Genomic DNA, 15,567 nt, shown 5'->3' on the forward strand with positions numbered 1-15,567 from the left:
ATTTTGGAAAGCGATGTTAGTGAGCACTTCTCAAGGACATTTATATTCTGGTGGTGGGTCCTTGAAGGTTGTGTCTCAGACAGGTGTGGGGAGTCCTCAGACCAGATGCTGTTTTTCCCATAGAGGGAAGAATCTGAGTGGTTGAGTCAGGGTCGGCTGAGAGCAGGGCTCTGTTGTTGGGGTGACAGGATCCTACTTCTTCACCTCTGTGATCTCTTGCCCCCACCCCCAGCCTTGAGTGGGCGTTGAAATGTGATTTGTCATCAGATGAATTTGGCGTCTCCCAAGCTTAGGAGAAAAGAGATGCTGACCACGGTACCCGTGGGAAGATAAGAGGCTCCACACCCAGGTGACTACGCAGGGATACAGTGTCTTCACCCATCCTTGGATGTGGGATGAAAGGACCACGCTGAGTGATGCTTAGCTGTCCGTCCTAGGCCAGGCCAATGCTCCTGTAGAATCATGGGCAGCCATGTCCTTTGGGAATGCTCGAGGAAGGTTCACCAGGCCCAGCAGCTCTACGTCCGAGCCCTGTATGCTGTCATGGTTGTCCCCACATCAGGGACACATACTCACAGGGAGGGGGCAGCCCGATGGGTCTAAGCTGCCACCTTGTCTATCTCTGCAGCCTTCTGGGTGTGAAGGGAAGTCCTGTTCTGACTCAAAAAAGGAAGCCCCCCTGCATTGCCTGTGACTCACTTCCGCATGTGGGTTACCGATTCACTGCTTGGCACCGTTGCTGGCAACAGACACACACGGACCCGTTTCCGAGTCAGGATCTCAGTGACTAACTGATCTGGGGAAGGAGAGCTGGCCTCTCTGAGCCTAGTTTCTCCGTCTGGAAGGTTGAGGGTTACTCAAGCCCTGGTAGTCAGTGAGCTTGTCAATGCACATACACGTGGCTGCTGCTAGGCTGGCCCCCTGTGGGAGAGCTTGCTATTGTAACTGGAACTTGTAACATTCTATCCAAACTATAGGATCCTCCTCTGACATACATAGATGACCTTGACAGGGCAGTTGTAGGTCACTGATGATCATGATGGTGGGAAGACTAGTTACCTTTCAGTGGCACTGGAGAGTATAGAGGGTGTGACTGGGCAGTTTTCTTTTATGCATTTATCTATTTATTTTCTCTCTCCCTCCCTCCCTCCCTCCTCCTCCTCCTCCTCCTCCTCCTCCTCCTCCTCCTCCTCCTTCTCTCTCTCTCTCTCTCTCTCTCTCTCTGTGTTGTATGGTCACACTCATGCATTCCATAGCATGCACGTAGAGATCAGAGGACAGCTGTGAAAATTAGCTCTCTCTTTTCCCTCTGTGGGCTCTGGGGATCAAACTTAGAGTTAGATTTGGTGGCAAGTGCATTTGGAGCCATCTTTTTGTTTGCTTTGCTTTTTGAGCCTGGGTCTCCCTATGTAGACCCGACTGTCCTGGAACTCACTGTGTAGACCAGATTGGCCTCAAATTCACAGAGATCCTCCGGCTTCTGCCTTCAGGGTGCTGGGATTAAAGGCATGTGCCACCATGCCCAGCCCTGCTAAGTCATCTTGAGGACCCACAGTTTTTAACCTCACGTAGTCCAGGCTGACTCGTTGTGTGGCTGAGGGTGACTGTGAACGCCTGGTCCTCCTGCCCCTAAGCACTATGGCGGTGCTTGCTTTACTACATTTTGTTTCCAGCTCCTACATTTAATCCTTTGGTCACTTTGAACTGGGGTTTGTATATGATGTGAAGAAGGGCTCCAGCTTCGTACTGTCTGTAATGTCCTGCATGCTTCGTTGAAAACGTATTTTCTCCCGTGAATGCTCTTGGCACCCTTGATGGAAACTAAGAATCTGTCTGTGTCAGAGTCGGTGTTTCTTGATCTGCAGGTCTTTGTGAAGAACTAGAACACCGCCCCCCAGAGAGGCCCAGGCTTCTTTGATGCCACAATTGAATCCTCGCTGTAGCTCTATCACTATTCCACTGTCCTGTGGGCCTGGCAAGTTAGATGTGGGTGGCACACCAGCACTCCCAGCACTCTGCGAGGTGGAAGCAGATCTATCTCCAGTCTGAAGCTAGCCCTGGCTCCATAGAGGTCGTCTCAAAATAAGATCCCAGGGTAACTCTCTTGACTAGACTCCAGCCCAGGTAGAGAGGATTTCCATGTGACGTGAATGAGGGATTGCCCAGAACTTTTCCTCTTCTTGGCTTGTTTGGGGCTTTATTGTGCTGTGAAGACCTACCCTGCAGCCTGAGACCTGGAACCACAGTCAGATCTGGGGTGGTCGCAGCCTGGCTGTGGGAGGCAGTGTCCGTGTTAGTGAGTGCTCACTGGGTAAGCAGCAGCAGGCCGGCTCCTCTGTGTCACTGCACACGCATAGGGGCTTTGTGCACTGAGCAGAAGACACGTGCTGATTTGAGTAGCAGTCCAGGGACTAGTAGGGGGCATGCTGGCTGTGCACTGAAGGCTGCAGATTCAGAGGGAGGATGGCAACACGAGGTACTACTAACGGGGTCACTCCGCAAACCTTGACCCAAAGCTAAATAAAGGGTGGACAGATGGAAGCAAGGAACAAGACAGACCACCATGAAGTGGACTTCTGGGAAACACTCTCCCACCTACTTCCCAGAGCAGCTGTTATTTTACTTGCCCATCAGATGGTCAACTTGACCACTACTGACCAACTGGATGTTGAACAAATGGCTCAGGGAAACTTCTCGAGTCAAATTGCTCCATCCTCCATCCTGGTTCTTAAGGTATGTGAGCAGGTATTTAACATCCCATTTCCATATTCATAACATACCTCATTATAGCATCCTCCTCATGAGGATGCTCCTAGAACGAGAGAGCCGTGGACAATGGCTGGAATTGTAGGGTGGAACAATGTAGCATTTAATGCAGCATTTTAAGGCCGCTCTGCTGATGGTTTTTCAGCCCAGGGCTAGGACGCCTTGTAACTTGGTAACAATTAACCTTTAGAAGGTCAGAACAGAAGACGCTAATGATAGTGCTTCAGACTTGGGGCTGCAAGCATTTCCAGTTTTTCCAGTGCATCTGTTAGAAATATGTCCCGAGGGGATCAAAGTGCCCCTTCCCCTATCAGCAACCTTCCCATTCGCAGCTCATTGATCTGGAAGGGCCTGGAAGCCAGGTGGCAACCAATGCTCCTATTTTAGCTGTGAAGAGACTGGACTTCAGAGCTCATTGGTGAGGGGGCTCCCCCATCTGTGACCTACAGAAAGCTCTTACTTGGGGATAAACAGAGCACAAGCTGAAGTCCATCCCTGTCTCTGGTTCTGGCCTTTTTAAGGCTTCCTGAACTGGTTGCAATTGTTTACCAAGGAATCAAATAAGCAGAGAGCCCATTGTGAAGATCCTCTATGCTGCAAGAGGGGAAAGACTCCTCTCTGCATTTCCAGTCTCACCGTCTCTCCATTCACACATTTCTGTGAGTACTTGCTGTTCCAGGTGTTGGAATCAGAGCAGGCCAGGGCAAGACCTCCTGTGTGTTTATAGTCTTACAGGCGCCTGGGCACACAAGCTCGGAGCTCAGAGCCCTGTGGAGCAGGTTGTTAATCTTCCGTCTTGATGCTGTTTGTGACAGCCTCAAAAACTACATGGTGGTCCAGGTCCTCTGGAGAGAGCTGCTGGGGGCCGGCAGGAAGGTGGGACCGAGCTCAGAGAGGTGCCTTTTGGAGCTCAGATTGCCCGATGCACATTGGGTGAGTCTGTTTGTTTTTCTGGCTTCACACCCTTTTGGCTGTTGGTTCAGAATGTCTGATTTTGGCCTCAGAGAGCCAAAGAGTTGGCAAGCAGAATCCCTGGGCCTGGAGCAGGTTTCTCTTGGCTACCTGCTCCCCATCACACAGCTCCTCATCATCTTGGCCTTCAGCCAGTGCCTGGCACTAGCGCACTAAGGAGCGTGGCGGGTGAGAGGTTTGGGCAATGCGTGGTGGAGTCTCCGAGCTCAGAAGCCCAGGAAGGGTATACTGGATCACAAGTGTAAAAACATTGGTAAGATAAGGCTGGCACGGTGACATATGTCTGTAGGGCCAGATATTAAAGAGGTTGAGCCCTGGAGTTTGAGCCCTGGGCAAAATAGCAAGACCCTGTCTTGTAAAATAGGAAGCTTATGGGTTCGGAGGGAGGAAAAGTGAGCTGTTATGTCTGGAGTCTCAATGGGAGGTATGCAGTGAGGGGTCCGTTGGTCACTCTGGTACATAGACAGTCCTTTGAGGAGGCACAGGTCTTATGGGAGAGGCCCAGGAAGTGGCTAGCTGGCCGGGCAGGTCTAGTGGGTTCTGAGACTTTCCCCTTATGTAGGTAAAAATCCTGCCTGGGGAGACAGAGTTAGTTCCTGAGGGTTGGGCCAGTGCTAGCTTGGCATGTGCCTTCATTCCCAGGATCAAATAGTGAGCAGTGAGCCCAGGGATGCTGGGGCTGGACCCCTGTGGGAACAGGATGTGACTTCCTGAATGACTCCACCTTGCTGAGTCAGGACTTCATAGGGGAGCACAGGCCAGGACTGGGGAACTGTCCTCCCAGCCCGGGTAGGCCCTTGGATATTCCTTCTGCAAATCCTTGGGCATGTGAGCGCTGTGTTCCCTGCTGAGGTGTGGACAGGACAGATCTGCTTACCCAGGATTCACTTCTTCCCACATTGTGAGAATGACTCTGGGTGGTACCCCTAAGTGAAAGCTTCTAACTTTGTCTGCTCCCCTGACCATACTTCCCAAATGGGACTCTGCTGGTGCCTTTTTTTCAGAGTACACACTGCACTGAACTCCTTGGGGTTGGGGGAGACAACTTGCTGGGGGCAGAGGCAACAAAAACTGGAGTTTAAGAGTTCTGGAAGGTCAAGGTCTGGGAGACATGGTTGCCATAGGGAGGTGACATCAGGGAGTGTTGCCATCTTGGACAGCAGCCAGCTCCTCAGGTGACCTTCAGTGCCTCTGGGGAGACAGAGAGCGGCACTCAAGACTACTGATTACTCTACAGAATCTACTAGAAACTTCTTGTAGTGACAGCTGTTAGAGTCTGGAGATGGTACTTGGAGTCTGGCTGGGCTGTTTTCCTCCCAAGGAGGAAGTCTGCTTTGCGTTCTGGAAGAGAAATGGTTGAGGCCATGTAGGCCAGAGTGTAGGGAGCAAAGGTAGAGGGTGACTGAGTTCCTGTTTCTCTCCTTAGCTCACGCTTACCCAAGCCAGGCAAGGCCTGGTAGCCCCTCACATCGTATATATGATGGGGACAGCTGCACACACAGCTGGAAAAAGCCCTGTCCTTCCAGAGCCTTGGTCATCCTGAAATGCACATTAGTAGTCAGAAATACACACCTAGGAAAGAGGCAATGGCTCAGGGAAGCCAGGCAATTCCTTGTAATCCCAGCAGTGGGGAGGTGGAGGCAGGTGGATACCAGGTCTCACTGGCTAGCCAGTCTGGCCTACTTGGAGAATTCCAGGCCAGGGAGGGACCCTGCCTACAAAAACGAAGGTGGATGATTTCAAAAGGGACAGTACCAAGGTTTTCTCTGGCCTCTATGCATACCAATTCTCTCTCTCTCTCTCTCTCTCTCTCTCTCTCTCTCTCTCTCCCCTCTTCCACTCCCCCTCTCTTAACACCACTCCCCCAACGCACACAAAGTGAAAAAACTCAACCAAGTTCTCAGGCAGTGAAGGACCCTGCTCTCCAAAACCAAATGGCTGGCTCTTGAAGAGGGTGCTAGGCTTGACATGTGTCTCTAAGGTATGTGCACACATGCCCATGGCCTCTCACACTCGGACACCTTCATATTCTCTCTCTCTCTCTCTCTTTCTGTCCTATTTCTGTCCCACTCCTTTGTTTAAGTGTATAAATATTCTACCATTCAGTGCCCACAAAGGCCAGAAGAGGGATCCCCAGAGCTGCATTCATAAAAGGTTATGAACCTCCATGTGGGTGCTGGGAATCTGACTCAGGCCCTCTGGAAGAGCAGCCAGTGCTCTTGACTGCTGAGTCATCTATCCAGCCCCCATCCCACTATTTTAGACTCTGATGAGTAAGTTCTGGCAGTTTGATTCAGCAGGACTTCTAAAGGCTTCTAAGGGGTTTGAGGGCAGGTGCCACTGTCGTAGCCCGCTGGTCTTCAGAGGGTGCGTGTGTGTATGTATATGTGTGTACACATCGCTATCTTCAGTGTAAAATATAGGCATTTAACATGCCTTCCCATGAAGTCTAGCTGTGTTGATTGGCTGGCATCAGCCTAGGATGGGGCAGTCCACCTCCCAGTCAGGTTCCAATAGTTCCAGTACCCACCTTAGCGTGATCTGGCCTACAGCAGATGGCCGGTCCCATGTCTGCTGAGCTCTGCCCACTCTCTGTCAGTAGCTGGCCCCGTTGCCAGGGAACCCCTAAGGACTCTTGTGACTTTCACAGCTTCTGATGGGCTGTCCTCCTGGAGCCTGCACTAATTGCACCTAAACTCGGGGAACCATAGACAAGCCCTTGAAGCCCCACCGTGTACCAGGGGTGCCCCATCCTGTACCTGGGCTGCCCACAGTGGCCCTCTTGCCCTCTCTCCCTTCTCAGCTTCTTATATTTTAACTTCAAGTTGCCAATGTCAGAGTTTCCCAGGAGGAATCTTGGCATCCCCCAGCCTATGCCTATTGACAGAGAGCCTGGGGCAGCTCCTTGAAGATGCTGTTTTATAGTCAGCCAATCCAGGGAGAGGGGTGGCTCCAGCAGCAGCCAGTCTTCCCAGCCAAGGACTGGTTATCTGTGATGGGAGGGCTGATCTGAAACCCCTTTCAGAGCAGGCTATTGAAAGCAGTTGCCGGCCTGTGTTCTCAGTGGCTTTAACGGAAGTGAGCCTTATCACTCTCAAAGCAGGGCTTCTTATACAGCCATGGACGGTCATCTCTCCGTATCCTTGGGGGATTAGCTCCAGGACCCTGCCCCCTCCCCAGTGGATATCAAAATCTCTCCGTGCTCAAGTCCCTTATGTAAAATGGCATAGTATTTCCATAGAACCTGTGGGTACATCCTGCATGCACGTACCACAAAGTCAACCAGTGTGCTCTTGGTAGTTAATATACTGTATGTATCAGGAAATGACTAGAAAATGCCTGTAATGTTAAAGGCATATGCTTTTATTTATTTATTTATTTAACTTACTTACTTTATTTATTTATTTTGAGACAGGGTGTTGCTATGTAGTTCAGACCGGCCTGAAAGTCACTGCGTAGCCCAGGGTAGCCCCAAACATGTAGCAATCCTCCTGCATTAACTCCTATGTGCTGGGATTGCAGGAGTTTTTACTGTTGTTGTTGGTAGTGGTGGTCCTGAGACAGGGAGAGCCTCATCTAGCCCAGACCGACATCAAACTTGGTTTGTTGCTGAGGATGACATTGAACCCCTGATCCTCCTGTCTCTACCCGCCCCCCCCCCCCCCCCCCCCCGCGTTTTGGGATGTGCACTGCTGTGCCCAGCTCAAATGCAGCTTAGAACAGCCACAGCAAGACCGACGCCAAGGATGGTGGCATACACCTTTAATTCCAGCTCTCTGGAAGCAGAGGCAGGAGGATCTCTATGAGGTTTAAGGCCAGCCTAGTCTACAGAGTGAGTTCTAAGGCAACCAGCTTCACATAGTGAGAAAAAAAAATGACCGTTGTGGTTGGCTGCATCTATTGATGCAGAAGCCATGGACATTGGGCTGACCGCGTACCCAGGGGACTGAGATGGTAGTGGCACCTCACTTCTCCAAAGCTTGCGCCCATTTTCCTCCGTCCCTTAGCCTGTCTGCTCTTGTTTTGATACCTCCAAGATGGGCTAAAATATTGGGGTTATTCCTAACTTTAGCTTCTGTTGCCCTGGAGGGGTGTAAGGTTAATGGGGTAGCATGTAGGTGCCTGGCTCATTAGCTAGTTCACACTCCCTGGGAGTGCCCCCGGCCCTCCTTTTAACACTCTGTTCTTAGAATCACCTTCTGTTAACACCATGAAAAAGACTCCCAAGGACTGTCCCTTGGCACTCTGGATGGCGGCATCTCTGCAGCACCCTCCACCATCCCCCTTGACGCAGAGGAAGGGAGCCTTCCGACAGCACACTTGGAGAAGCTTTAGGATTAAAACCAGCTGCAGCTCAGATCATGAAATTCTATCTTTGTAGAAGAGGCCAGAGGGAAGCAGAATGGAAGGGTGGGAACCATGTGTGTCGGGGAAGGACTGAGTCACTGCTGAGTCTGGTGAGTCACAGCCCAGGGAGCATGCCCCTTAGGACTCAGGGTCAGTGTGTGTGGGGCCCAGCTAGGGTGACCCGGCAGGAGCATCAGGATGTAACTTCTCAGTGGGCCACTGCAGGAGCTCGGTTTCCTTGGTCATAATCGCTCCATACCTTCAAGATCCTGAACGGAGTGTCAAGAGGCCCGATGGGTGGGCACAGGGCAGAAGAGGCCAGTGTGGGGAGCCTGAGGGGCCTGGCTGCCCCCATAGAGCCTGTCCAAAACCCAGGTCTCTGAAGATGGCCCACGGAGGGCTGGCTGCCCCAGTTCCCCACATCACTTGTCGGCTCTCAGTAGAGGCCTGGCACAGGCCGTGGCAGGCAAGCTGTGTAGCACTCAGGGCTAAGAACAATGGCTTAGACTTGAGTTGTCATGGATTCAAGTCCTGTCCATGCCTCTTGCAGGGTTTTTAGTATCCACAGACTCCAGTTTTCTTTTCTCCACGGTAAGGAGATTACTCAGCGCCTGCATGGCCTTTGTAGGGTGAATTAGTGGATAGATACAAACCCTCCTATAGAGCAGTGGTTCTCAACCTTCCTAATGCTACGACCCCTTAATACAGTTCCTCATGTTGTGGTGACCCTCCAACCATAAAATTATTTCGTTGCTATTTCATAATGATAATTTTTCGGCTGTTATGAATCATACTGTATATATCTGTGTTTTCTGATGGCCCCAAAGGAGTCGCGACCCACAGGTTGAGAACCAGTGCTCTAGAGCCAGGCGTGTGAAGGATGCCTGAGAAATGCTGGCTGCAGCTGTTCCCACTGTGAATCTAGAATCACCGCTTCCGGCCAGGGTCTGTGCTCCTCTGACTTTGTTTCCCTCACTGCAGAAAGGGACTGATAATGCCAGACATGCGTTGTTACGTTGGGAGCCCGACTTTGCTGCTTGCTTTATTTGAGGGTGTATGGTGTTGTGTTTTAGGGGTACCCTCAACAAGATGTGCTTCAGTTCTGAACAGCGTTCCGTGAGCCCCGCATCACTGGAGGGCAAGCAATACTGCAGGGCATGCCAGTGAGTGCCCAGCAAATTTCAGAAAGGGCCATTAGAGTAGTGTGTGTGTGTGTGTGTGTGTGTGTGTGTGTGTGTGTCTGTCTGTCTGTCTGTCTGTCTGTCTGTCTGTCTTAGTTTACTTTCTATTGCTGTGATAAGTACCAAAAGCTACTTGGGGAGGAAAGGGTGTATTTGGCTACAGGTTATAGTACATCTTGTACAAGGGAAGAAGTCAGGGCAGGAACTAGAGGCAGGACATGAAGCAGAGACCATAGAGGAGCGCTTGCTTCTCATGGCTTGCTCAGCCTGCTTTCCTATACCATCCCAAGATCACCTGCCTGGGGTAACACCACCCACAGTGGACTAGACCCTCCTACATCAATCATTAATCAAGAAAATGTTTCACAGATGTGCCTACAGGTCAGCCTGATGGAGTCATTTTCTCAAATGAGGTTCCCTCTTTCTGGATGCCAAGTTGACAAAAACACTAACCAGCACGAGGGGCTTGGGGCCAGGGGTTCAGCACTACCAAGAGCACTACAGAGCCAAGGAGGGCCCCCGCCTGCAGCTTCAGTTTGGAAGAAGAAAAGGAGAAGGAGGAGGTCTAATTGACCACAGCAGACAGGACATGAAGCTCTAACTGGCAGGGGGCCACGTTGGGCAATCTTGTCAATGCCAAGAACCCTGCCCTTCCTGCAAGACTGGTCCCTTGACACCAAATTGTAGCTCAGTTTTTTGCTTTGGGGGCCAGAATCAGGATAAAGGGAGCCTTTAAATGGGCAGTGTGCTTTGCTCTGGCCCAGTCCCTTCTAGCTGCGCCTCCCCACCCCGACTGTGCCTATAGTCATTGTCTTAGTCAGGGTTTTTGTTGCTGCGACGAAACACCACGACCTTAAAAAGCAGGTTGGGGAGGAAAGGGTTTATCAGACTATACTTCCATATCGCTGTTCATCATCAAAGGGAGTCAGGACAGGAACTCACACAGGGCAAGAACCTGGAGGCAGCAGCTGATGCAGAGACCGTGGAGGGGTGTTGCTTACTGGCTTATTCCTTCCTGCTGCCCCCAACACAGGTCTGGTAATGTCACCACCTTCTTTTCTTTGCAGCCTAATGGCTGATCTCTGGGTCCCTTTTGTTCTCCGGCAGCTTCTTGGCTCCTTTGTTTCGTTCCACCCATGTGGACATCGTGAACAGACCCCCAGGAAACTGTTCAGACGACACAGAAATCACAAACATGGGTGGAGAGAACAGTTGGAAACTAAGAGGAAAAGATGTTTATTAATTTTTAAAAATAGACCACATGTAATAGATTTACTTGAAATATATTTGGAATCTATTAGATTCTTCAAAAGCATTTTGAAAAAGATTTTATTTTTATTATCTGTATGTGTGGGTATGTACATGTGAGCACCGTGTCCATTGAGGTCAGAGGTGTAGGATTCTTCTAGAACTGGAGGTGCAAGTGGTTGTGAGCTGCCCAATGTGGGTGTTGGGAACTGAATTCAGAACCTCTGCAAAATCAGTATGTGCTTTTACCTCTGAGTGATCTCTCCCACCCTGGGAAAGCATTCTTTTAAAACTTCATTTAATTTTATGTTTTCTTTTGATTGACACATATAGTATCCTTATTTATGTGCACAGTATTCAAATTCAGTGCAGGTATACAAGGTGTGCTGTGCCCAGCGTCACTCTCCTGTGCTCAGCGTCCTTCTCCTGTGCCCAGGGTCCCTATGTTGTGCCCAGCATCCTTCCTGTGTCCAGCATCCCTCTCCTGTCCCTCTCCTGTGCCCAGCATCCCTCTCCTGTGCCCAGAGTCCCTCTCCTGTGCCCAGCATCCCTCTCCTGTGCCCAGCGTCCCTCTCCTGTGCCCAGCATCATTCTCCTGTGCCCAGCATACCTCTCCTGTGCCCAGCATCCCTCTCCTGTGCCCAGCATCCCTCTCCTGTGCCCAGCGTCCCTCTCCTGTGCCCAATGTCCCTCTCCTGTGCCCAGCATACCTCTCCTGTGCCCAGCGTCCCTCTCCTGTGCCCAGAGTCCCTCTCCTGTGCCCAGCATCCCTCTCCTGTGCCCAGCATCCCTCTCCTGTGCCCAGCATCCCTCTCCTGTGCCCAGCATCCCTCTCCTGTGCCCAACATCTCTCTCCTGTGCCCAGTGTCCCTCTCCTGTGCCCAGCGTCCCTCTCCTGTGCCCAGAGTCCCTCTCCTGTGCCCAGCGTCCCTCTCCTGTGCCCAGCATCCCTCTCCTGTGTCCAGTGTCCCTCTCCTGTGCCTGGCACCATCTGCTGTGCTCAGTGGCCCTCTGCTTGCTGTCTTCATGTCTGAGACCTTCAAGCTCCTTCTAGTTTTTCATAAAGTGTCCAACAGGTTATAGTGAGCACAGTTTCTTTTTAAAATACTATCCCACTTGGGAGGTTAAGGCATATATATTAATATATATTTAATATGCATATAATCCTATACATATATATTTATACATACACATGGAATTTATTAAGAGCAACTTACAGGCTGTGATCTGGCCTGTTTAACAACTGTTGTCTATCAACAGTAAGTACAAGAATCCAGTAGTTATTCAGTCTGTGAGACTGGACTCTCAGCTGATCTTCAGTATGTATGCGAATCCCAAAGAAGTAGGCCCTAATGCAGTGAAGGAATAAGTAGGTCTTCCCAATTTCGGAACACAGGTATACCCTGTTTTGGTTAATTCCAGATGTTGTCAAGTTGACCACCAGGATAGTGTAGAAGTGACTGCCTGTCCTGCACGTATGTGCATTTGTGTGTGCACTATGTTTGTGTTTGGTGCCCATAGAGACCACAAGAAGCATCGGATCCCCTGGAACTAGTTACAGATAACTGTGAACTGCTAAGTTCCTAACTGCTTGCTCTGTTGATGCTGGGAACCAAACCTGGGTTATTTACAAGAGCAGTAAGTGCTCTTAACCCCTCGACCATGTCTCCAGCCTTTTCTTTTGTTTGCTTTTTCAGCTGTCTTCTTCTTCTTCTTCTTCTTCTTCTTCTTCTTCTTCTTCTTCTTCTTCTTCTTCTTCTTCTTCTTCTTCTTCCTCCTCCTCCTCCTCCTCCTCCTCCTCCTCCTCCTCCTCCTTCTCCTCCTCCTCCTCTTCCTCCTTTGGGGGAGGGGGGTGATTCAAGACAGGGTTTCTCTGTAGCATTATAGCCTTTTCTGGAACTAGCTCTTATAGACCAGACTGGCCTCGAACTCACAGAGATCCACCTATCTCTGCCTCCCTAGTGCTGGGATTAAAGGCACACACCACCACCGCCCAGCTTCAGTTGCCAACTTCTTACGCTTGCTCACAGAGATAGTCTCCTCCCATTAGCTAAACTTCAGGCTGTCCCATAAGGGTCTTTGTACTGACGAGGCCCCTGGGTGGAACTCAGAGACCTGTGGTCTTAGATGGGACGCTGACTCCACCCTTACCTCAACTTGACCCTGAGCAGATGGCTTTCCTCCACGTACACAGGCAGCAGTGAAGACCCCTGCTGTTCGCGGGGCCTGGCATTCTCTCACGTGTATTTTTAGTTAATGGTGCAGCTGTCACACATGTCTCCAAGTGTCGTTTATGTCCACTGTTATTTCAGTTGCAGGAGGTATCAGATCCATGGTTAGGTCATGTGATATACTGTGTTAATGTAGTAGTAATAGGAGTAGATCATGTGCGTGCGTGTGTGTGTGTGTGTGTGTGTGTGTGTGTCTGTCTGTCTGTCTTTGTCCCTCCCAAATATAATTTTCCATGTTTGGTAACTGAGTCTTACTATGGCTGGTTTCCTTCAATTCTTCGCACGTGGGAAGGAGCCTACCCTCCCGCAGCCACACATGCTCTGTGGGCGGCTGTCTTTCCTGACCGCTGCCAGGACTGTGTCTATTTATTTACTGCTGGGGCTACAGCGTCAGGTGGGCTGGGTGCTGTGTTAATTAAATTCCTGGGTGGGGCAGCTTTGTCCAAGAGGTTCAGATCTCCCGAACTCCACCAGCAGCCTCAGCAGCCAATGTGAGTGCCGCCTGAGGCTGGGTTGAGCCCTGCCTGCTGAGAGGTACATTACCGGGTCACCAAGCTGGCATGCTTTGCTCTGTCCGCACAGCCCTTGGAAGGGCTCCACTAGACCCACTGCTCTGGGGATCAAAGGACTCCTGTCTTCTGGGGTGCTGGGGATGACTTTCTGTCCCTGCATTCCTGACTTCATAAAAATAAAAGCAGAATTCTTGGAAGTTAGACAAGACCAGCTACTAGACAGCCGTTCAGAGCCTCAAAGAACCAATGTCTAGGCTAGCACATGTGAAGATGCCTTCAAAAGAAGCCCTAAGAGACAGGGAGTGGCTGCAGGTGTGTATTAAGTTTCTAGAAAAATATTAAAACAGCACTAAAAGAAAAACAACACATTGGGGCTGAGCCCTGAATGGGCAGCAGCCACTCCTAGCACGTGGCCTGTTCTGCACCACCCACCCATGCCCATGTCCTTTGGCCCCGCATGGCTAGCCTGGCCTTTGTCTGTGTCTCTTTGTCTGCCACAAATTCCTCCACCCAGTGCCATGGGGATTGAGGCCAGCCAGATTCCCAGCCAAGGCTTTTTGAGTGATTCAGTCATGTTCGGAAAAGGTTTTGCTTATTTTTTAAATCCTAAAATGATGGTTGCTCTTTCCTGAAAATGTTCACAAAACTTTGTGAGGTTGAAAATGAGGAAAGGATGGACTGGGGAGATGTGTCGGCAGTGAGGAACACTGCTCTTCCAGAGGACCCGAGATCGAGTCCCAGCACCCATGGCAGGAGGCTCACAGCCACCCGTAATTCCAGCTCCGTAGGATCTGACACCTCTGGCCTCTGCAGGCACCCGTGTTCACATACATATGCATGCATGCATGCAAACACATGCATAATTTAAAAAGATAAAGGGGTTGGGCGGTGGTGGCGCATGCCTTTATTTCCAGCACGCAAGAGGCAGAGACAGGTGGATCTCTGTGAGTTCTAGGCCAACCTGGTCTACAAGAGCTAGTTCTAGGACAGGCCCCAAAGCTATACAGAGAAACCCCGTCTCGAAAACAAACAAACAAACAAATAAATAAAAGAGAAGTGGGGAAGTCTTTCAGTGGTGATCTTGGCATGGATAGTTGCTCTTTGCCAAGTAACTTCTGAGGTCATGGTGGCTCTCTACATGGGAGAAACATCAGGACTTTGAGGGGCTGGGCCACTTCTACACACCCTCAACTCTAACTTAGTCACATGGTCTCAGTAACGGGGATTCCCTAACCTTTTTATATGAGTGATGTTTGTTTTTTCTTTTTAGTGTTGATTTTTTTTAAGATTTCTTTTTTTTTTTTTGCTTATGTAAGTATATGCAGGTAGTACCTGTGGAGGCCAGAAGAGGGCGTCAGACACCCCTGGAGCTGGAGTAATGGGCGGTCATGAACCACCATGTGGGTGCTGGGAACTGAGCTCAGGTCCTCTTGCCAGAGTAGCCAGTGCTCTTAACGGCTGAGCCATCCCTCTGGTCCCCTGTTGATGGTGTTTCAGTCTTGTTAGGTGTCGGGTTGTAGCTGCTAAACACATAATCTTGCCTAAGTTCTTGGTACTGCGTCGTCAGTGTTGGCTTCTGCAAGTTCCCTGCACGCCTGGATTCTGTGGATGTCTGTAGAGTGTCAAGTACACGTATACCATATACCATAAAACATGCCACCAAGTCCCAGTGACTGGGCGTGGAGGTGGCTTCTAGCTTCCTTTCAATTAGCCGCCTTATTTTTATTAAGTTTTTTAGTTAGCATACAGAATAATAGGTTTCATGATCCACAGTACATCTGCCCTTCATCCACATTTATTGTTGTTCTTTGCTCCCATCCCCCTCCCCCTCCCCATCCTCTTTATACCCCCATTGGTTCCTTCATCATTCCAAATAGTCTCCTTTCTGTTTCCATCACATGTATGTATGTGTATGATATAATTTCAGATTTTATATATGAGATAGAGAATGTAATATTTTAAATACTTTTTCTACTTACTGCCTTTCACCCTCTCTTGTTCCCCTCTCTTTAGATCTCTACTTCCTGCCCTGTAGGCACCTTATACTCTCATGTCCTATGGATACAGCTCCATGGCAGGGTGTTTCTTGAGCAAATGTTTTCCTGTGTTTGCAATGAAACAAAACAATGAGAAAATGGTATGAGAAGGCATTGAGTGTTATTGTGTGTGCCCATTCTGAGCGGCTTCTTCCAGGAACCTTGGGCTTTCTGTGCAAGGCATCATGGGAACTGGCAGATAAATCAGAACCAATCCCTTGCTATGAAATGTGGATGTAAATAACCTTCATCCAAAGCAAGTTATTGTCACTGT

The 15,567-nt window shown here is 50.0% G+C and overlaps 1 protein-coding gene across 4 annotated transcripts in view; it reads left to right on the forward strand.

Annotated features, from left to right (window-relative positions):
• The window catches only part of Syne3 (spectrin repeat containing nuclear envelope family member 3), an 86,109-nt gene that overhangs the window by 18,085 nt on the left and 52,457 nt on the right, over positions 1–15,567 (forward strand). Inside the window, exon 1 of one of the 4 annotated variants that reach the window (XM_085697896.2) lies at positions 3,328–3,425. The exons of the other annotated variants lie outside the window; for them this stretch is intronic. The gene's annotated coding sequence lies outside the window, so the exon portion shown is untranslated. Of the gene's footprint in view, positions 1–3,327; positions 3,426–15,567 lie in introns of those variants that run through there. 4 annotated transcript variants of the gene reach the window in all.

Source organism: Myodes glareolus, chromosome 11 (genome assembly GCF_982192425.1).
Source record: "Myodes glareolus chromosome 11, mMyoGla1.1, whole genome shotgun sequence".
NCBI classification, from domain to species: domain Eukaryota; kingdom Metazoa; phylum Chordata; class Mammalia; order Rodentia; family Cricetidae; genus Myodes; species Myodes glareolus.